The 23134-nt window shown below is 50.0% G+C and overlaps 1 protein-coding gene across 4 annotated transcripts in view; it reads left to right on the forward strand.

Moving 5' to 3' along the window:
- The first annotated feature begins 6360 nt into the window (after window positions 1–6360).
- ZBTB16 (zinc finger and BTB domain containing 16) overlaps window positions 6361–23134 on the forward strand; it is an 87881-nt gene continuing 71107 nt past the window's right edge. For 3 of the 4 annotated variants that reach the window (XM_052697061.1, XM_052697062.1, XM_052697064.1), the window contains exon 1: window positions 22890–23005. The gene's annotated coding sequence lies outside the window, so the exon portion shown is untranslated. Of the gene's footprint in view, window positions 6476–22889; window positions 23006–23134 lie in introns of those variants that run through there. The other variant, XM_052697063.1, reaches the window with a different exon arrangement.

Here is a 23134-nt window from a genome sequence, read left to right on the forward strand (position 1 = left end):
TGGCCTGGTGGTGTGTGGGCTGAAGCGCTTTTCATGAAGAAAGGCTGAGGGAGCTGTAGTTATTTAGCTTGGAGAAGGGAAGGCTGTGGAGAGTCCTCGTCGTGGCCTACTGGTGCCTAAAGGGAGCTGCTAAGCAGGAGGAGAGTGAGGTTTTTACATAGGCAGATAGTGTTAGGACAGGAGGGAATGACTTTCAACTAAAAGAGGGGAGGTTTGGGTTAGATGTAAGGAAAGGATTTTTTCAGGGCAGCGAGGTGCTGGCACTGCGGCCCAGAGAACTGTGCGTGCCCCATCCCTGCAGGCACTCAGTGCTAGGTGGGATGGGGCCCTGGGCTGCCTGAGCTGGTGGGGGATAATGAGCCCACAGCAGGAGGTGGGGATGAAGGGATCTTGAGCCCTTCTATGACCTTGCCCTTGTTCTATGAGTGGTGGTTGCTTAGCTGCATGAGCAAGTTGCTGCTGCAGCTTCAGGAGCAGGCAGTGCACTCAGTGAAGCTGCTCAGTGCAGTAGGGGAGGCTCCTGGAGCCCTCACTGATGACGGCAGCTGCCAGCTGGTAGCTTGAGCACAGTGGAGCCAACTGCGGCAGGTCATTTCCATGCTAATATAAGGGGCCTTCAAATAAATATCAGATGGTTCTGATTAAACATCCCAGTTTAAAAACTGGGATACAGATTTTTAAGATTAACTAAATGGGTGGCATACAGGTGCAGGAAAGCTTGGAATGAGTCTTGATTCCTGGAGGGTTGAGAAACTGTGATGGGAAGCTTTGTGTGTCTTGTCCTTGTGTTCTCAGCCTTTTCTTTTTACAGGTTGCTACTTTGAGAGCTCACCTGCAAGCAGTAGGATGAACTTCTTAGAACTTTTCAGTGCGACTACAAATAGCTGTTGTGAAGCCAAGCCTCCAGGATGGAGGATAGTTGTTTTTTGTTTTCTTCTCTTTAATAATAATAAAAGGAGAAAAACCTCACAGCGTTGATTGGAGAACTGAGCACTTCATTTCTTCATTCTGTTTTATTGCTGCAATACTCTGTCTGATAGCCTCTACCATCCCAAGTACTGCCTCTTGTAATGACACTAACCTAGGCAGGCTGCTTTGTATTCCTTCTTTAAGCAGCTGCATTACACTTTAATGTGAAGATGAAACTTCTGGTTTTATGTTTGAGCAGAGTTCTGGACAGTTATCTTTCAAGTAATGTACTTCTCCAGTGTTTTCCCATGTTGCCTGATTGTATGGTAAGTACAGTTCTCAGCAACTGTAATCTCTTGAATATTTTAGAATATGCTGGATGTAAAACAAGGATATTTTCCATCTGGGAAAAAAATGCCAAAAGGGGAAGTTCTGCATTCATTTTTCATTAGATTTCAATGCATTATGGCATATCCTATTTTCTTGTTAATTGGACCCTGTTCATTTTCTTCAGTTCATTACTTACTACCGCACCTAGAATTTATATTCATTTGGTTTAATCGTGTTCGCCTGGTTAAATTCTAAACAGTTACTCATTCAGAAAGGAAATTATTACCCTACTCTGCCAGGACTTCCACTTTGGCTTAATTTCCCTGGAGCCTCATTTACTTTCTTCTGTGTTGTTTTTTTTTCTTTACTGGGTCCCCTTGGGTTTGGCTGGAATTGTTTGACAGCTTTACCATCATTAGCTTTCTACACATGGGTTGGGCATCTCCAAATGGGTGCTGCTGTTCTGCACTTGCTGCTGTGCTCAACTTACCAAGTTGAAAGCTGTGGGATGTGGTGATGGACACCTGCTTGCTTGTGGCAGTCTTGCATGGCCTCTACTTGAAAAAATACCCTACAAGAGAAACTGTTTCAAATTTTGCACATGTTTTTCCTAGCGCTGTTTGTAACCTTGCCTTCCACTGCCTGACACTTAAGAATCATACAATGGCCTGGGTTGAAAAGGACCACAATAATCATCTTGTTCCAACCCCCTGCTACATGCAGGGTCACCAACCACCAGCCCAGGCTGCTCAGAGCCACATCCAGCATTCCTGAAAGCTTCCAGGGATGGGGCATCCACAACCTCCTTGGGCAAGCTGTTTCAATGCATCACAAGAAGAGCAAGCAGTTCTCAAATCGCTGCTTTTTCTCCTGGGCGATGTCATTTCCTCTTCCCAGCTCACAGGCTGAAAAAGAAGCATGGCTGCTTACTGGCCTCACTTACAGGTTGTTGTTTTTGGCTACAGATCCCTGAGCTTCCCTTCTAGCAAGGCACGGGGCTCCAGCAGTGTCAGGCAGTTCACGAACCCATGGTCTGTCTGTCCTACGCCTGCAGTGCAGCCTCAGAGCTGATTGCACGTTGGCAGAGCCTTCCCTCTCGCCTGATTGCACACGTTTCTGGGTTATTCAGCTGCCTCGATGACTTCTCCGTGCAGATGACAATCTTTTTTCACTGCCATGGTAATGGGGCTGCTCAATTGAAAGTAGATGCTTGAAAATTCTCCATGCCCTGCTATCCTGCTAGAAAGCGGGTGCCTGTAATTACACCAAATGATAGAGAGATCAGTCAGACAAAGCCATCGCAGATGACAATTCTTTCACTGGAGAGCCTAAAAGAATGGGTCACACCAGCTAATACAATAACAGCACACCTTATCCCTACATGCAATTTTCATTAGGGCCATTGAACACCTGTGACTGACACACGTACAAAGAGAGGGCGAGAAGCAGAAAGAATAGCAGCTTCAAGCTGAATAAACTGAGCTGTAGCTGGGCTGCCACCTCTTTCAGCATCCTTTCTCACCCTTTTACGCCGGCAGTGCTGTGTTCAATCTGAAACTGCCTGCACTGCTTCCACCTGCATTGCTTCCACCAGCACCTGCCAGGGATGCTCCAGCTGCTGATGCTGTGCTTTTTGCCAGAGAGAGCAAAAGGCAAGCAGGATGCCCCAGCTTGCTGGCTGGGAAAGACTTTCAATTACTCCTGACAGGTTGCAACAGAAGGGTAATTGTAGCTACAAACTTCCCCATGAAGGGAATCATTGTGCTTTTTAAACAGACCATAAAAATCTCCAGCGATGCTGATGTTCAAACAGTTAAACAGCGATTAAAGGCACCCGCGCTACAAGACCTGGCCATGTTATTTGCAGAGAACATGTCAGCAGCTGCTGGATCCCTGCATTTACTGCGCCTCTGTGACAGCCACAAAGGTCTTTATAGAAACAATTATGTTATGCTCAGCATTAAGTGCTGAGTGTCAGAGAGGTTCTGAGCTCTCCAGCGCAGCGCAAAGCCTGCACTGGTGCAAACATTACAGCACAGCCCTTAGGAGCTCCTCTGGGGCTTTTTATGAAGTTCTTACCAAGAAAATGAGAGGAAACCCAGCGGAGGTGGACAAAACCCTCTGTTTCCTCCCTGATCTTGTGTCACATGAAGCCTTTACGATACTCGCAATCTTTGACTCATTTCAGCCTTTCAGCATCTTCATGTGCTATCGCTCTTATTTGATGCTGGATTGTTCTGGCAGAAATAGATTTGCGAAGGGCCTCTTTTTGTAGAGATCCAGTGAGAACATTCTCAAAATCTGCGTCGCTTTCACAGCTTCTCTTTTACAACCCAATTTTCCCCCCTAAGAAATAAACTTGCTGCATTTCACTCTCATTCACGACCAGTATAACCCCATGACCAATATCCCTATGTGTGAAGGCATTCAAGGCCAGGCTGGATGTGGCTCTGGGCAGCCTGGACTGGTGGTTGACCCTGCACATAGCAGGGGGATGAAACCAGATGATCATTGCAATCCTTTCCAACCCAGGCCTTTCCACAATTCTGTGTGTTTTCTGTTGCTCTCTCCATTTTTTTCTTTTCCCCCACTGTTTTACTTCTTCCATAACACTTCCTATTGCAATTCCATCAGCAGCCCCTGAGCCACACAGTCCCCTTTACAAATGACTCCAATTAATGACAATCCCTGGGAGCACGTTGCATGTCCATGGCTTTACAGTAATTGACAGCAATAAAGCATTACAGTGTGAATCAGCACAGCTGACTCCTACATCTTTGTAAACAGTGTTAGAGCATCCGAATGTACCTTAATAGCATAACCAAGTCATATGAGATGATAAGCATGGAGAAAAGAAGGCTGCAGGGTGACTTCATTGCAGCCTTTCAGTACCTAAAGGGAGCCTACAAACAGGAGGGGAATCAACTCTCTGGAGGGGTAGATAACAGCAGGATAAGGGGAAATGTTGAGGGAGGGAAGATTTAGGTTGGATGTAGGGGAAGTTCTTAACTATGAGAGTGGTGAGGTGCTGGAACAGCTGCCCAGAAAGGCTGTGGATGCCCTCGTGATTCTGTGATTCTGCAATAAGGAAGTTTTAAGGCCATTCAAAGCCCTGGCAGAGGGTTGCTGTATTCTCAGCTGTAGGAAGGATGAGGAATCACTTCTCAGAATCAATCTATGAAGTTGGAAAACACCTCTCAGATCCCCAAACCCACCCCCACCATGCTCACTGACCGCAGCCCCGAGTGGCACATCCCCACATTTCCTGAACACATCCAGGAATGGGTGACCCCACCGCCTCCCTGGGGAGCCTGTTTCAAGGCCCGACAGCTCTTTCAGAGAACAAATCGGTCCAGACACCCAACCCCACCCTCCCGTGGAGCCACTCGGGGCCGTCACCTTCTTCACCCGGTGCCGCACATCTCCGCGCTCCTCGCCGTTCGCTGTTGCGGCCGCGCGGTGTCAGCATCGCCCCGCGCCGCATCCATCGGAACCCGCGCCGGCGTTCGGCTTTGCAACGCAGACGTACCTGGGAACCCTCAGGCCGAAGGATCCCGAGGTGACTTCGCCCCATAAACCCTGCTTCTCACAACCGGTTGCGTGGCCGGAGCTGCTGATGTGAAACCAACTGCCAAAGGTATGAGTGTTAAAATAATGCCAGCTCGGATGAGGAGTGCTCTTAAATGGGCTGCTCCGTCATCGTGTCTCCTTGGAGCCCGGGGCTGAAAGGTCTCTCAAGTGCTCCTCCTGACCCTTGGAGCTTCTTTGCACTGGGATGTCCCCAGGCTGCACACTGTAAGTGTTCCCCCCTTGCCATCATACACAGCTTGTGGTGCACTAGAATAAGTGGTAGTGGCACCAAGGTTGTTTGCCTGCCATCTGAAATGGGAACAGAGATGCATGTTTTTATAGCACACAGACCTTAGCTTGGTACTCACATGTACCTGTCCTCACCGTGAGCTAAGGTCTGCCAAGCTGCTCTGGGGCTGCTCAGGGCATTTCTGTGCCAGAGCAGCTGTCCTGGGGCCTGGGTTCAGGCTGAGCTGCTGCAGGGCAGAGCCAGCCCCTGCCTGGCCCTGGGCTCAGGAATGGTTCCCAAAGGAGGAGGAGTTCTGCCTCCTGTTCAATTCTGGGTGCTCAAGGAAAGACTGAAAGTGCTGCATGCTATGCCAACGCGCAGCTGCCCTGCCTCATCCCCCCAGGTATGTGTACCAGCTGCAAGGGGAACACTCTCACCAAAGGGAAGATGCCAGCAGTAAATCTAATGCTGAAAATGAAAATCCAGTGGTGCTGCAGCCTGCGCCCCTAAGGAAAGCACTGAGGATGTAGATGAGCACTGATGTTGCCCTCTCAGCCCCAGGCTTGCTGCGGGTCACAGAGAACAAAGCCAGGTCTACGTGCTTGTGAACTTGCCCAGAGTTTAGATTTATTACCTTTCAAGATATTGGGCTGAGATCTGTAAGACCAGATTGCGATTGGCAGAGGCAGATTCCTGCTCCTTTGGCTCATTCCTGGAGCTCTTCACCAGCACAGCTCCTGTGCAACTGTCTGCAGCCTCCCTGTGCGTTCCTGCCTCCCTGCTTTCCATCTCTATTGAAATCTCATTGCTAGACATCTGATTTCCATTTTCCCTGGTACTTTTAGTTCAATCAAAGTATGTGATTAGGGCTCTGTGGGCTCCATTGTCATCTCTACCTAAGTGCTTCTCTGATTGATATAAACAGCATTTCGATATTTATGCTGTGGTGAGTGGAATGTGTTTCTCTGGTTACTTTACTGGATAATGCACAATATCTGCCACTAAAGGGAGGAAAAATTGAGAAGGAAAGAAAAAAAAAAAGTTCCTGCAGAAATGGCGTAGGGAGGGGAAGAACAGAAGGCTGATAGGACAGGGCTGTGCTTCATCCTGGGTTCATCAGCACCATAAGGAGCACCTGCAGCACTGTGGAGGTGATAAAGGGTGTTTGGGAAGCAGGGTGCTGCAGCATCTCTGGGTTTTTGTTGTTTGGGTTCTACCTGGATCTTGCTGCTGTGATGTCAGTGCCAATTTGGAACTGAGTTAGCTTGTGTTACACCTGCAGAGTGCAGGATCAGACCTAGGCTATAGTTGAGGATTGTTTTTGAGCTTTAGCAGCTGCTGGGGGTGATCCAGACCCTGCAACACCAAACCTGCTGCAGCACACCTGTGATGCCCCCTCACATGAAGTGCAGGTGGATCCTCGCCCTCGGGAAGCAGGTAGGTGCAGTGTTGTGTGGCACAGAGCTGCTTCTCAGTGTCATTGACATCTTTATGGAGTTGTGTTCCCTGTGCTGCCATCAGAGTGTTCCTGAGTGGGGGTCAGAGAGAGGGATCCCTGCTGGGCATAGCAATAGTGGATGCCCACCTCCAGCGTGGGCTGGTATTTGGGTGATGACATGGGTGCTGCTTGTTCTGGGAGCCTTAAAGTAGAAGCACTCTTCTCTCTTTTTTACATAATTCTTAAGTGCAATGAAATTAGATGTCCTCTTCTGTTATGTTTGCAGGAAAATGCATAAGGCGAGTGCTGCAGAAACAAATGGTTTCAGTTTCAGATAATTTTAGAGAAGGGGAACAAGTATTTGTTGAAAATGAGTTATTTGAATGATATGAAAAGTGGGAAAGGAGACAGCTGTATTCTTAAAAGGCAAAATGTATTTATTTTCTGAGATGCAAGCTTCCAAACAGCACCTGCCATACTGCTTTCACACACACAGGGGCTACTGCAGTTCTGTAGCTTTCTCCCATAAGCATCACTGGAGTTGCAGACACAAAAGCTGGTGGTTCTATTGGCAGCAGGTTTGAGTCTCACCCCTTGCGTGGTCTCAACCCCAAGACTCACCCTGCCCTGTGCGCTTGTTACCTCTCACCCTTGTTTCCTCTTTTACTCATTGACAGATTTAAGCAGCTCTCTTTCTGGTTGAGGTTTCTATGCTGCAATTAACTACTGTAGGAGTGTTTTACAGTCCTGTGGAAACCCTTTCCATCCACTTTGTTTTAAATGGTTCTATCTTTTATTCCTAGTTTCCAGGAGTATAAAACTTTACTACATTTGCTGCAAACCTTCATACTTTGCTTTGCGGTTTATTGCTCCCTCTGCAGATATATCTTACTCATAAATAAGGCTTTCATCTCTACAGTGCTTGCTAAGAACTGTAATGGATCTGAGCAGTTTCATTAATGGGGCTTTGCTGAGGAATCCCGGCGTGATTCATATCACACCTCAGCCTTTGCTTGGCCCAGCAGTGCAGAACTCAGAGAGCTGGGCAGCTGTAGGTTGCTTGGCTGGGTTTATTAATGCCCCAAATGCAGCTGATGTTTGGGAGGCTGTTGGGACTTGGGCTTGGTGGATGGCTGCAGCATTGGATTTCAGCGCTGGGGTTGCTTTGAGCTGCCCAGATTTGGGCATGGAGGCTGAGCCACGTGAGCCTGCTGTGTGGTTGCTGCAGTCCTGCTTTCTCCTTGGCTGCAGTGAGGCACAGCAGATACGGATCAGTGCTTGTTTCTGGGTTGGGGAAGCCCTAGCTTCATGGCTTCTCCCTTAGCAGTGGGTGGTGTAAGCACAACTTGCTCAGCACCTCATGCAGCAGAAAGCAGGAAATAAGGCATAACTGAGCTCCAAAGATGTCATCCTTCACGACTGCCAAGGGAAAGCAAGCACTGTCCCACAGGCATGGCTCGTGAAATGGGGCTGCATGGCCAACCCCATGTCACAGCATCAGCTTGAGCCTCAGCATTGTTCACTCAGCCCAAGCACACTGAGCTCTGTGAAAATATTTATCCAACTCCTCAATGAGCTGGAATCAGTGGCATAACCACACTTGGGTGTGCTGCTCCACAGCACAGCCTCTCCAGGAAGTTTTGGCATGTCCTTTCACTTTGTTTGTCAGGATTCACCCCTGCCTCCCTCCCAACACAATAAGTCAGCAGACAAAGCTGCTGGGTTTGATGTGACAGTCAGGAACATGAGCTGAGAAGGGCTTGGGAGCAAATTCACATCTTGCTACCTCCTTGCTGGCAGCAGAGCAAAGCGATGCTCGTTACAGTGGCAGTTTACCCCTGACTGGATAGTGGGGGGGGTGAGTGGGAGCAAAGCATGCTGCGTGGAGGCTGATGCTTGCAGATCCATTTGTTAAAATGCATATTCTTAGAGTCCAATCCCTGGTGGGTGCAAATTGGTGCTGGAGTCAACAGGGCAACAGCAGCTGCAGTTGGTGGAGTTGAGTGTAAACTGCTCTAAGATTCCCTTAGCTGGAAGGTTCTCTGTAGTGTTGATATTTATTTTTAAAAGCTCTTAATTCTGGCTTGATTAGGAATGAATCTGACCATTGCCAGCTCCCCAGATGTGTGTGAGGGTCAAGTGAACGGGTGCAAGTAATGTGTTTGAGTTTCTTATGGACTGAAGGCGTGGACTTGCTGTAGGATGTAGAAGGAACAGTAAAAGGAGGTTTCTACTGTGGAATCATAGGATGGTTTGAGTTGGAAGGGAGCTGAAGGCCTCCTGGTGCCGCTCCCTGCAGCGCACAGGGACACCCACAGCTCAGCAGTGCTCACAGCCCCGTCCAGCCTGACCTTGGCTGTCTGCAGGGACGGGGCACCACCGCCTCTCTGGGCAACCTGTGCCAGCGCCTCACCGCCCTCACTGCCAAACCTTCTTCCTCAGCTCCAGTCTAGATCTCCCATTTTAGTTTGAAACAGCTTTCCCTTGTCCTATCACAACAGACCCTGCTAAAATATCTTTTGTCCTTTCTTACAGCCCCTCTTCAGACACTGCTTATTTCTGTGAAAATTCCAGGGATTTGCTATCTTTGAAATTCCTGCTGTCCCATAGACAACCACCTCAAAGTAACCCGTTCCTCTGAGCCCCCTCTGAGCAGCATTGCTAAAAGCAGCTCTCCTGGACTCGGTTCTCCCTGCCTGCTGGCTGCCTGAGCCCTGCTTCCCCACGCGGGAGGGCTGGGGCTGGCAGGTATCACATTATCAGATGGTTTATGGCCCCATTTGCCAGTGTTGAGATCTGCTACCAAGCCTCCAAATGTCAAAGCCAGGAGCGGGGATGCAGACAATGAGAACAGGTGGGCTGTGTGCATCTCTGGGGTCTCACTAATTTGCAGGGATTCACGGGGAATAAATTAATGATGGCAGTGGATACCAAGTGCTATTCTGGGTGCAGGTGATGGAGCAATTCCCTTCTGGCAGAGGAGAGGGAGACCTGTCATGATCAGACTGCATTTATTTCCTTGTCTGAACTAGCCTTAAAGATAACCTGCAATCTGCATTGACTTTGCTCTTGCTTGGAGTTTTGGAAGCAGTGGCAAATCTTCTCTTAAAATAATGAGGCTCTCTGTTAATTGCACTGGGCTGCCTGTGTGTGGTACGAGCACATCTCTCCCGTAGGAGATCCAAAGGTTTCTCCAAATCCTGTGAAGCCTGGGAGTGTTCAGGATTTGTCACAAGCACACCTGGAAGAACCTCAGGAGTGGGTTTGTTCCATCCAGGAAAGAAGACCAGAGATATGAGAAGGGATGGATGGAAAGGTGAAGCACCAAAATGCTTCAAAAAAGGGAAAACAGAGCAACAATGTGCAGCTAATAAGGTGTGAAATCAAACTGTTGTTACCTATGGTGATCTATCTGCATGGTTTCCATTTTGTGTGTGCCGTTTTTATAGGATTCCTCAGTTAGCCTTTGGAGAAGTAATATCGTATTTTGGACATCCAGTTAGGATTTTCCCATAGTAGCAATGCTACAGGGATTATATTTTCAGTTTGTGACTCGTCTGGGAGGGGAAAGGTTAATGAACACCTGCTGTGTTACTGTTACATTCATTAAACTCGCTTAGAAATTCCACTGCCACATTTGTACTCCAGGCAATGTCAGGTCTCCCCCCTACAAGAACAGGGGCTTTAAATCTTTTTGCTCCTGAGGAAAATAAATGCACGTATATGAGCAAAGTTTGGGGTCCGCATGCTGCAACAAGGCTCCAATTCAGCGCGTGAAAAGGAGAGTGGCTGTTTTATTAATTACCAGCCTGCCTGTGATTATCACGGCCGTATTTATGGTGGGGCTGGCCGGCTCCATAACAAGGCAGTGCTGTGTCCCCAGTGTGGTTCTGGAGCCCCTCTGGATCAATGCTCAGTAACTGCTAGGTGAATGTATGATACGCATTGCAACGGCTTGTAATTTTTTTTTTCATTTTACAATCCAGGTTTTTGCGGCTTATTTAAAGCTGCAAGTGGCCATTAAGGATATCGGTGAGTAAAGTCACTTGGGTGATTACATTAATTATTAACTCGGAGATCTGAGCCTATAAATGGGGCTGCGGGGAGCCCGGCGGCGCGTGCCGCTGCATGCAGGGACTGCGGGCTCTTTGCAGTGCTGCCTGTAGGAAGCAGTCTGGCTCCAGACAAACCCACGATGGGACAGAGCAGGACTCTGAGAGATGCTGCCAAGTGCACGTGGTGCACCCTCGGCTGGGAAGGCTGGCAGCAGGGAAAGCTGCACGCCAAAAGGTGCCATGGCACAGCAGAGGCTGTGATGTTTTTCCTGTAGCTGGTTACCAGCTAGGAGAAGGGAAATGCAGTGCTTGGAGAGACCTGCACACCCTGGGGGACACCCAGCTGGGCAGCAGCCAGGAACCCATCATTGCTTTGGGCTTGGGTAGGAAGGGGATGGTTGGGCTCACATCCTTCTGCAGTCCTTGTATTGCAGCACCAGTGTTGGGTGGGCATGGGATGCGTGCCCGTGTGTGCAGCGTGCAGGGAACGGGCACAGATGGCAGGGACATAAATGACACCATCTCGTTACTGTAGTAGCTTGGCTGTAATTCCTAACAGACATTTATTGGACGCAGCCTTCCCTCTTCCAGAGACTGTGACTCCTTGGGCACAGGGAATTGTGATGAGAAAGGTAGAAAGAGAAACCCGATGTTAATAATGAGAGCGGTGCCCAAAACCCCATCCATTCCTCTCCTCCAATTTTCTCCTGTGACAATTTATAGGTTAGTTTGATGCTTGAATAGCTGTGTCTCTCTAGTAATATGTATTCTCCGTAAGTATTCCCCGCTGTGGCATATCCTAAGAGAACTCCATCAAATAATTATCTTCCCTTTTATTTATTCACAGTCTTTTCACTCGATCTGCATCACTATAAAATATTCCAATGGTTTCCTCTTAGCACAGAGCCTTCCTGAGATTGTAAAGTGTATTTATGTACAGTATTAAATCCACACTCTGCGACTCTTTATCTTGGCGCTCTCCTCATTGGATGCTACAGTCGGGCGCTGGCCCCAGCCACCTTCTGCCTCTGCAGCAAAGCCTTCCTCCAGCAGCAGCATGCTCAATCTGCATTGCTTGCCCAAAGCCCGCAGCACAAATGCAGAGAGGGCTTTGCATTTCTTGGTGGAGCTGAGCTCGTGCAAGGTGTTGGCATTGCCTGGAGCCCAAGGAAAGCTGCTATTCCCACTGCTGCTTGGTGGGAGCAAGCACAAGCACTATTCAATTGCTGGGATCAGCACAGGACCAGCGTACCTGCTCTGCTTGTTTTCTGCCAGGGCTTGGCAATGCTGAAGCAGGAGGGGAGCTGGCTTTGTGGCATCCATTCAGCACAGAGCAGGTCTTGCCTGGAGGACTGCAGCCCTCCTGAATGAGCATTCCATAACCCTCTGTATCTTCATGTGGGCTTTCATGTACTTTGTGTCAATCTGAACAGAGAATATTTGGTGTTCTGGACTTCAGTTGGCTTCTTTACAAAGCCCTTGCACAAGGTGGCGGGGACAGTGACTGTGCAATAGGGCGTGCATGGCCAGCATTTTGGCAATTGCCAGTCCATGGGCATGGCGCCCATCTAAAGGTTTTCTGAGTGGAGAGATTTCACATTAAAATGTGATCCCATGCAATCCCAGGGAGGTGTTCAAGGCCAGGCTCTACGTGGCTCCGGGCAACCTGATCTAGTGCTTAATTGAGCAGTTGGCAGCCCTGCCCTCAGCACGGGGGGTTGGAACTGAATGATTTCTGAGCTCCCTTCCAACTCCAAGCATTTTGTGGTTCTAAGATTCTGTTGCTCAGAGTTCCTCCGTTCTCCAGGGCTGAAGAAGCTGAAAATAAAGCAAAATTCCACTTGCAAGTTTCCTTGTGCTCCTCTTGCAAGTGCTTCACAGAGGAGCTCCCAAGCAGATGCAGCACCTGTGCTTTGTGCCACTTCTGGCTGCTGTGATTTGATGGCAGCAGTTAATAAGTTGGTGACTGCGTAAAGTAGCAGTGACTGTCCACAATCATGGCTTTGACTCCCTGCTTTGCTGGCAGTCAGCTCGACTGGTGCACGGAGAGGCTTTAAAAGGCTCCTTCCCAGAAGAGGGAGATGCAGGGAGAGAAACTGTCCTGATGATGACCATAATGCTTACAGTCATTTGTGTCCAGTACATCTTGAAGAGGCTTCCTATCAAATCGAGAGGAGAGTTCCCCAGCAAGGGTTAACTGAGTGTATAAAATTGATTGCGATTTTAGTAATTCAGTATAATCACAGTCTACCAGCAGGTTGCTTTTCCAGCAGGAGGGTTTGGAATTATTTTCTGGAGTTTGCAATATAGAACTTAAATTAAGCCTCAGAAGTCAGAGGAGCTCTGCTGCATCTCTAATGTGGTGCTAAATTCTCAGCAGCACATTCTCTGTATTAAAGCCTTTGCTAGCAATTAGGTTCATTAACTATCACAATACCTTATTTATTACTCGGCATGCCATATGGTTTCCCAGCTAAAGAATGGCACCCATTCTAGCACAGACCATTTGGCATCATAAAAATGTTAACAAATAATGTTATGGCTCTCAAGGGCAAAAGGGCTCACTGGGTTGCAGGTCTGAACGGCAGGAGAGAATATGAAAACATTTTTCTTCTATAGCAAAATAAAGAATTCCTCAAGACAGAAGTATTCAAAGAATATAATGCTCACATAACGCAAATGGGAGTTTTATACATGCCCATAATGGTTCTGTCAATATTTGCAGTAGGCAGCGCTCTCACTCATTCCTTTTCCTTTCCCCACTCTTCTCTTCCCTCTGAGCACCAACAGCTTTGGGAGGAACGATGGAGGAGGACCCATACAGTCCCTGGTGCAGGCTGGGTGCTGCTTGGATGCATCCAGGAGTTCAGTGCTTCTTGGCAAAGGTCTGCCTCAGCCTTCTGTTTCTCCTCCTGGAGAACCGTGGCAGCTTTGCCTCATTTTGATGGGGGAAAAGAGTAAATTGTCAGTTCTGGCAAAAGCAGAAGGCTGTCTTGGAAGCGTTTGATTTTTGCAGTCTATCTTCTGTTCCCTTGTTGTTCACCCCTTCCTCATCATATTTCAGCATCCTGGGGGTTAGGTATGTGGGTGATCTCTTGGCTTATCCATGGCCGAGCACCTGCCAGAAGAACAGAGTTACTGCAGCTTGAGGTCCAATCTTACGTATCTTGGGTTGTTGTTTGCACCACTCTTCAGGCGGTATCTTCAGCTCTTGGAGGTTGCAGTTGATGGTTGGGATTTGTCCTTTGTTAAAATCCGAGCTTCATCCTTGTGGAAGCAGTTCAGGGCGCTGCGTCAAAGCTCTTTGGATGCTGGCACATTTACACAATGTGGATTTTTACACTGCAAGGGGTGAAGTTGTGCCAGTGGAAAGAACAATCAATAGTGGGATGTCAAGCGGGGTGTTCTGACTCTAGGAAGAGTACAAACTCAGTCTTGGAGTTGTTCAGTGGGCTTGGGAGAAGAACAAGATGGGTGTTATGCAGCATACAGCCCCACTTGGGTCCTGTTTCCAGCAGTATTAGGAGGTGGGGATGGCAATGAAGCTGACAGCCTTGAGTTGGCTCACCTTGGATACTGTGGGGCAAACAAGTAGGCAAGAACATATAACAGATGATTGTGATGAAATGCAAATAAAAGAAGTGTGATGATGACAACGCAGATGAAATCAGACTTTTTGGTTCCACTACAATCCCTGTGAGCCTCTGTAACCCACCTGACACCATCCATGGACAGAGGCAGTTGTGGTCACCTCTGATCTCTTGAGCAGTGCTGGTGGAGGAGCTGACCTTCTGGCCAATATAGCACCTCTTCATGTCTGAAAGAAAGCCAGATTTTTTAGGGTGCCCGTCAGTTTTATGTCCTTTATTGCAGCCTGTGCTATGCAGTAGAGCCAAGCGTACCAATCTTGGCCTTCCCTCCATCTGCACAAGGCACTGGGGGATTTGGCAGAGCCATCCCTTCCAGGTGCTGGGCTGGAGCAGTACCTGTCTCTGACACATGGTGGAGGGTCAGAACTCTGCTCTGCAGTATTTGCTGATGGGAAGATTGCTTTTCTGTATCCTGTTTCCAAAACTTTGAGCCGTTCCTTTGCCCATGATATCTGATCCACAACCAGGGTTAAGCTCTCTGCACGCTCAGAGTCTTTCCCCCAAATGGTCATTTTAAAATTGCCTTTCTGCCAACCTCGGTGCCCCTTTTAGAGGCAGCAAATCCCACAATCATTGAGCACATGCTGTCCCCGCTGGCTGGGCTCTGGCCAACCCCTGGTGCATTGGCAAAGGTTAACCATGCTTGGCCAACCTGCGAAGGAGGCAATCCTGCAGCCCTGGTGGAGAGTTAGGGAGGTGGTGGTGATGCCTTCTGGAACAGCTATAAAATGAGATGTTAGTGTTCTGCATCATTCATGCCAAACTATTCGCTTTCAGGCTTTTCAAATTTTTCTTTATTCCATTTCACACTTCTTAGAGGTAATTACTTTTTTTTTTTTTTTTTTTTGTGAGAGCTGTGATTAATTTTTTTCCCCCCTCTGATTATCCTGAGGGGGATGCTTTGACAGTGTGTCCCATTAAGGGTCTCTGGGTTGGAGCCCCAGCCAGGGCCCGTTTTCCAGCTGGCACTGGGTGCCAACTGGAACTTCTTACTGGGACTTATGTAAGATGCAATAGGAATGAAATTCTGATCCCTTTGTGGTGGAGTTGGGATTTTCTGTACTGTGAACGAAACACCTGATGCACAAGGAATGGAGGTGGAAAAGCTCATTAGTGAAGAACAGCAAGCTGGGAATGAGAAGTTGCTTTAGAGGAATCTGGGGTGCTTGGAGCCCCTGTGATGGCCGTGGGCTGCCTTGTTATCCCAACCCATCCACATCCTTAGCTGCTTGCAGCAATACTTTGGAACCTCTGGCCCCCAGCAGATTGCTCTTATCCAGGAACAGCTTTGCAACACTGTTTGCTTCCATTCTTCAGAGGCTGAGGGGGCCCCCCCAGCAGGGAAGGTGTTTTGGGAGAGCACAGCCAACCTTCCTCCTGCATGCATACCATGATGGCTGAGGGCGCTGCAGCACCTCTGACTCAAGTGCTGCAGAGAGTGATGGGGAATGCATCTCCCAGCCTTCACAAGGGGTTCATAAATATCTCTCAAAAAGGGTCGTTTGCAAACTGTGTTGATGCACAAACGTTATCTGAGGCTTTGGTCACTTAGGAATTTTGGGGTAGATAAGATACTGAGGGTTTATTGCGTCTCCTGGCAATTATTAAGGAAATAAAATCAGTTAATATCTAACCTTGAACCGAAGACTGTAACATTTGGCTTCAGGCTTTCTCCTGCCCCATTTGTAAGACCTGGAGTCGTATAAATTTTAGAGTGGTCTTAGGAATGATTAAAGTGATGAACAGAAATCTTGTTGGAGGTGGGGTTACCTTCATTACGCAGAGCATCTTAGATTTCTGAAATGCTTCTGTGTGATTCAACCACTCCTGATGCAAGGAAGAAAACAAGGAGGAGCCCTTCTGACAAGTTTCCCCAGCTGTGTAGGCATTGAGTGAGAATCTTCAGCATTCGGATATGTTAAGAAAAGGGGTGAAAAAGGCTTCCATAAGCGTGGGCTTTTGTTTGCACTGTCAGAAATGGCAGTGCGCCCTGCACGCATGCTGGCATGCACACACAGGCAGATATGGCTTTGGAAAGGGGAACAGATGAGTCATGCAGCTGGAAATGGGATATGGAGCTTTGCCCTTGATAGAGGAAAGATGAAATTTGGGGTAAAGGTGTCCACTTGGTGACCAGGATCCAATATTTGGCTTGCTCGCATAGCATGAAACTGAACAAATCACCTCAGTACCTCAGCCCTGCTCGCTGCTTTCCATAGGATGGCCAAATGCTGTCGGTATTCCTGAGCCAGTTCCAAAAGTGAGATCTAACCTCCCAAGTCAGAGGCTCTTGAAAATTGTACTATTTAAAGGCAGTGAAGGCTCTAAGTCATGTTAATGGTATGTTAATCTTGTGCTCAGAACAGCGTGTGATAGATCCCTAACCAACCTGAGCCTGGCCATGATCCTTACAGAACAAACATCCCCTTAGGTTGCTGTCCCAAGGCAGAACTCTGTCCTGTGTTCCTGGGGGCACACAAAGCAGTGCAGATGATGCCTGGCTTGAATTAATTCTAAGGAGAACCGAAAGTCAACGCTGCGGTTAGGGAGATAGAGAAGCAGGATGGAAGGTGTGGAACAAACCTTATTAGACCATCAAATATTTCCAGGGCCGGAATGAGCCAACCCAGCAGTGCTGTGGTGAGGCTCCAGTGTCGATTCTGCTGTATTTTAAGTGTTTTTTTTCCAGGGTGAACTTTACCAAGCAGGCGTGCAGCCTCCTCAGCAGCATGCAGTTGGGGCTGACATTTAAAGCCCTGGCACATCTTCCTCCCGGTCCCATGCAGGATGTCAAACATCTTAGGTTAAGAGAAGGAGAAAAGAGGGAAAACAATTACGCAGTGCATTGAACAAAGCCAGCCTCCCCCCTTGCTTATTAAGACTTCAAAAAGTTGCTGCTTGTGGACCGAGCGATCTCGAATCCACACAAAGGGTAAGGCTAAAAATAGGTACTGTACAAATGATTAGGTCATAGCCTGCTAGAGGGAGACATTTTATTTAATTACTAACTAGGCTACCCGTTGATGGGGGGGGGGGGAGAGTACATAAACACACCAGTTCAAAGCCCGGCTGCTTGCTTTGCAGCGCTGTAAAGTTGGTGCTCCTTCGCTGAGTCACTGTGGATAAATTCCCTTTTGTGTCGGGGGATTTAGAGGAGGAATGCGGGAAGGCTGGGCTGGACTGCCACCGTCCTGAGTCACAGCTCACAATGATCCCCGCAGTATTTGCAGGCTTAGGGCCATAAGCCACTAATTAGCCCTATTGTCTTACAGGGCTTCACAGTATAAATAACCTGGACAAAGTGGGGTGGCGGGGGGGACTCGGGAATGGAAACGTACAAGCTGAGGAAAGTGAGGAAATTGTGCACATGGAAAAGGGGCAAATGGCAGTTTCTCTTCTTTCATTGGGCTTTTGTATCTTAAAGCCCATCATGCACAGTTCAAGAGGAGAACCGATCCTTGTGCTGCAATGGCATCACCTTGCTCCTATTGTGGCCATTGGGGCCCAATGGCAGCAACAAGAGCCTGGCACTGAGTGATGTCACTGACTCGGAGAGGTGCTTAGAGCAGCAACGTTGGGCAGAAATGTGAGTTTTACTGTGCCGTGCTTGTTATTGGGCTGCAGTGCTCCTTAAAGCAGCCCTTTTAGAAAGAAGGAATGGGGATTTGGTCAGCCTGACTGCTGATTTGTACCACGTGTATGTGGGCAACAGCCCCACTCAGGTGCGTGGAGCTGCACAGCGCTGCTGTGGTGGTCAGGTGGGTGATGCAGTTATCTGTACCTGTTGCCATGCCTTCTGCATATGCTGACCTGTTTGCATGATGCTATCAGAGCTTGGGGCCAGCAAATGTAAGGAGAAGCAAAGGGAAAGGATGATGGTCAGACTTTATCTTCCCATTAACTGGAGCAAATCTGCCAGTGGTGCTGGGTTGTTGCACTGCTCTGACATAGACTGTAAGACAGATAACTTTCAGCAAAGTGCAGAAGCATCCCCTGTGCAGCAGCAGCACGCAGGGCTGCATCCCCTGCCTCACGCCAGAGCCCCCAAACCAGCTGCATCCTCTCAGTGACTCTCAGGTTCCCTTTGTGCCACCACTTGCAGCACAATAAAAGGACTGTTCACCGCTCCCCAGTGCAGCCACAATGCGCCCGGGTCCGATATCTGAACGGCTCAGATGGATCCTTGTGCTAATCAATGGTTTCACAGGAAGCTTAACGTGCCGTGGCTGCATGCTGAGCAGCCTTCCAGGGGCCCACGGCAGTTTGCTTCCCTCCTCCTCATAAACAGCTTTGTCTATGTATTTTTCTTAAAGTCTAACACATTTAATCAGCTCTTCATGAGCTGTCAGCTCGTCTCGCATGTGGAAGCAGAGCTGTACCCTATCTCAGAGCAGTGCTAACATGCCTGACAGCGTGCTGCAGTGCTCCTGCATGCACTGCTCTCGTGTGTGCACAGGAGTGTGGATGCTACAAGTCCCTCAAAGTATGGAGGAATACCCAAAACCAGTTTTCAACTTAAAGGAAAGTCGTGCATTTTTAATTGGAGTTCAAACATCTCAGTTTGCAGTTCATCCCTTCCCACCTAAATGCTGAGCAACGCTTGGAATCTTTGTCCCACTGTTCCATAGCTCAGTGAGATGGGGAAACCCTGCAAAAGCCAAGGAAGTAAAACCAGTCATAGAAAAGCCGAAAGGTTCTGGGTGAGGAAAGTCAGCACGTCAAGTCAACACGTCCTCACCCTGTGTGCAACTCAGGTGGGCAGCCATCGTGCTCCAAGGAATCATAGAATCATAGAATGGCTGGGGTTGAAAAGGACCACAGTGCTCAGCTCCAACCCCCTGCTGTGTGCAGGTTGCCAACCAGCAGCCCAGGCTGCCCAGAGCCACATCCAGCCTGGCCTTGAATGCCTGCAGGGATGGGGCATCCACAGCCTCCTTGGGCAACCTGTTCCAGTGCCTCACCACCCTCTGTGTGTAACGGGAGAAAGAAGTAAGGCAGGGGGATGCCAAGGTGAGCAGAGCTGTAGAGGTATGGCTTGTGTTGCCTCTATGGCTTTTAGTGCCTGGTGAGTAGGAGAAGTAGATGTTGCACTGTATCTGTCTCTGGGATGTGAAGTTGGAGATAAGGAGTCTGTGGCTGCAAAGGGCACCTCCCCAGTGCTGGAGGAGACAGAGCAGCTGTGTGAGTGAGGGTTTGGGGTGACAGAGTGGAGCCAGCTGGAGGGCAGCCCTGCAGCCTCTGCTTTTCTGAACATCCCAAACAAGGATGCTTTTCCCCTTTTTATTGGCATTTTGGAGTCTTCTAACAGGAGGTGGTTGGAGATTCTGGGTTGTTCTGGTGCAGCTCCTTGGGAGGATAGCAGTACTCTGCATGGTCCATTCGTGTGAAGACCTTTCAGAGAAATCATGGAAGTCTCACGAGTTTAATGCCAGAGGTTAATAATAACCGCAATAGGCAGCACATCATTGCCTCTGTATCTGGTTGAGAGATTTACAACTTAAACTCGTGGCAGAGGAAGAAATTGCCTCAATCACTTGGAGTAATGGCACATGGAGAGCCACTTGGGCGTGACTGCTATTTAACACAAGAACCCAGCTTGGCTTCATTTAGCGTGCTGGTTCCTTTCTAATAAACATGTTACACTACAAGGTGGGGATTAAGTTGAGAAAAGTAAATAAATTGGAAACTGATGGGGAGAGATGGGAGCGAAATGGAACATCCTGGGGGGGTGTGATGGCCGATTAACTCTCATGCTGGGGTGCTGGGAACAGCCCTGCAGGCCAACACTGGAGCTTTTTGTGTTGGGATTTGGTGTTTTGGGGGTCGGAGGAGGATGCAGGTGTGGGTTTTTACCTAGTATTTCCTCTGTGTAGCATGTGGAGGCCATCGGTCGGAGAGAACGAGATGTTGCTTAAGGTCACGGGTGAGAGATTTTGGCTTTTTTCCCTGCTTTATGTGTTTTATGATCAGTCCACTTCCTTGCTAGCAAGGACTCTCCCTGCTCTGTACATGCAGGTGAGAGGAGCAGTCAGAGTGGGGAAGAAAGCAGCATAAATCCCCCTAAAAACTTGTAATTTGCTTGCATGGTTTAGCTGGCCATTGCTGTGTGTGTGTGCATACAGGTGTGGGCAGAAGGGTGGTGGAAAGCATCGCAGAGCATCCGGGCAGTGTGTGAGGAGGTGATGGAGCAGCAAGGCACGAGTCTGCCCTGGCCATGTGGCAAATGGGCTGCAGCTGTCACTGGATGCTCTGTACAAAAAAGGATGATTGGTGCTGCCTGACTCATCCTGTCCCTGAAACAGCGCCGGTGAGCAGGGCGAGTCAGCAGCACCCGGTGTGCTGACAGAGCAACGGGGTGGGGGGAGAGCCCTGTGCTGTGGTTTGGGGAGGACGAGGGGTTTTCAGCGTTTGCTTTTGTTCAGGGCACTGCGAAGCAGAAATCCCCAAGAGAAGGAGGTTGCTTTTGGGTTTTGGTTGACAAACGCAAACTGGGGAAAGATGTTCTGATGAGCTGTCCGAGCAGCTCTTGTGTGCTGCTTCATCTTTCAGCTCTAAGACAGACTCCAAATTCAAAACCTGAGCTGTCCATGGAGGTCTCTAAAGCACCAGGGCGCTGCATTTAGAGAGAGCTTTTCCCAGGCATGGGGCATGAAGCTGCAAGGGGCAGATGAGCTCAATCCCCACGGGGCCCAACTGCTGCTCCACTCTTGGTTTTAACCCCAGTTCAGCAAATATCAGCATTTTGGAGAGAGGCTCCTCACTTTTTGGGGTGGTTGTGCAGAGCCTACAGGCGTGCTATTGCAATGCAGGTGGCAAAATCAAAGCACAAGCCCAGCTGCTGGGAGTACATCTGCCTTCCTGCTACTTCAGCCCATGGTCCAGAAGGGCTTTGGTTCTCCCTCCAGCCTGGGAACCACTGCAGCACAGTATAAGGCATACCAGTACCTACAGTGCACCTGCAGCCTGGAGAAGTGTGGGATTTCTGCTCCTAGGACTGACAGTCCAGTGCCTTTTTGGGAGAAAACAAGAGCTGTAGGAAGCAAGTCTCTTAAACAACCCAATAGCTTTTACTATGTGTATTAAAAAAAAAAAAGCAACAAAAAGTGCAATGCTTCAGTTCACTGGAAGGACTGGGGGGTTAATTTTCAGGATGCTGCATGGGAATTTAGCCGTGGGATTTCCATTATAGCGAATGGGACTCATGCAGCTTAATTTCATGTGAGCTACACTAAAAACATACCCCTAACTGTCTTTAAAATTTCAGCCCTGAAATCGAGCCTTTTAAAAGTTAGAGGAGGGTAAACAAACACCTGAAACCACACCATCTTTGCTATTTTCCCCCTTTCAGTCGGTTTCAGTGGAGGGGGAGGGAAGGCAGGCAGTCGTAGGCAATTAAAAAAGAAAAAACATATTGCTCTCATCCTGGCTGCCTGCGTTCTGAACTTCAGCTTTCTGCCAATTGAAAGGGCAGAGTGGCAACCCCTGAAAAATTGGGGTGGCTGATGCCTTATCCTTATCCTGAAGCGTTGCACAGCGAATGCTGCATCGCAGTATGTATCCAATAACCCCAGCACCACTGCCTCCATCGTGGGTCCTCGGTTATTAGGCCGTTCTTGTTAAATGACTGCTATCATCTGGTCCCAAAGTACATTAAATCCCATTATAATTATGAACACACTTCCCTATAACGTTCTCCTTAGATTACATTTGCACTGCTTTACCCCAAGGGGATTTTTGTACTAATGCCGTCCTTATTTGTTATTTTAGCTGACAGGGCCGGGCTGCAGGCAGTGCTGGCAGCAGCGATCTGTGCTCCCCTGTCCCTGCAGGTCCCCGATGTGGGCATTGCCGGTGTGTGCTGTGCCAACACCCCCAGCGCTGCGGGTCCCTATTTCTGTGCTCGGCGCGGGCTCGTTGGCTTTTCGCGCTTCCTATCCGAACTCGGTGCCGCTCGGGGAAGGGGTTCGGACAATCGTAGCTTTACCAAAGCGACGTGCGTGTAGCGTGACGTTCAGCTTTCCAGCCGAAAGCTGGCGTCGGGCCCCTAACTTGGATTTTGGTGACCGTCCCTACCGCTTCCATTCGATCGCCGCGGGCTCTTAGAGCCGGGCCGCGGCTCGGTTCCCCGGGAGCGCTTTTGTTCCGAGCTGAGGGGTGTCCCGGCGGGTGAGTGGGTGCGTGCCCGCCCGCGGGGCCGTCGGGGGGCGGGCAGCCTCCGCCCGTATCGCGGCGCCGGGAGCGCGGCGGCTCGGCGGGGCGGGCGGGGGGCAGCGGTACGGGGCAGCCCCCGCAGTCGGGCGCCGCTCGCCACCGTCGGCTCCGGTTCATTGGCTCCTCGCGGCCGCCGGCTCCTCCATGTTTGTTGTTGGCAGCGGCCGGCGGAGCCAAGCGCTGTCCAGCAGCCGACGCTCGCCCGCCCCGGCCCCGCTTCTCGAGCCCCGGGCCGCCGCTGGGCGCTGGGGCGGGCCCGAGTCGCGTCGCAAGGTGCCCCCGCGGGGCCGGGAGGGAGCGGGGAACGCGGCCCCGAAGGAGCGGGCTGAGTGCAGGCAGAGTGCAGGCGGCGGCGCTGCCCGCGGAGCGGCGCACGCGGGGCCGCGCAGGATGCGCGGGGCCCCCGTCGGGGCGGGCCGGGGCGGGGCCGGGGGGGCGGCGGCGCCAGCAGTCAAGATGGTGCGGGCGGCGGCGTCGGGGGTGGGGGCGGCCTGACGTGGGCGCGGGGCGGCCCGTGGGCCGGCGCCGCGGTGATTTGCTGCGCGGCGCGGCGAGCGGCGGCGGCGGCGATGAGAGCGGGCAGTGCGAACTGCCGGAGCAGCCGCCGGCCGCCGTGAGTGCGGGCAGCGGGCGGGCGGGCGCGGGGCTGCCGTCCTCTTCTTCTTCCTTCTCGTCCTTCTCCTCCTCCTTTCCCCCCTCCTCGCCCCGCAGCGATGCGCGGTTGCGGCTCTGGCGGCTCTCC

Source organism: Tympanuchus pallidicinctus, unplaced genomic scaffold, assembly GCF_026119805.1.
Source record: "Tympanuchus pallidicinctus isolate F22 unplaced genomic scaffold, pur_lepc_1.0 scaffold30, whole genome shotgun sequence".
Classification (NCBI taxonomy): domain Eukaryota; kingdom Metazoa; phylum Chordata; class Aves; order Galliformes; family Phasianidae; genus Tympanuchus; species Tympanuchus pallidicinctus.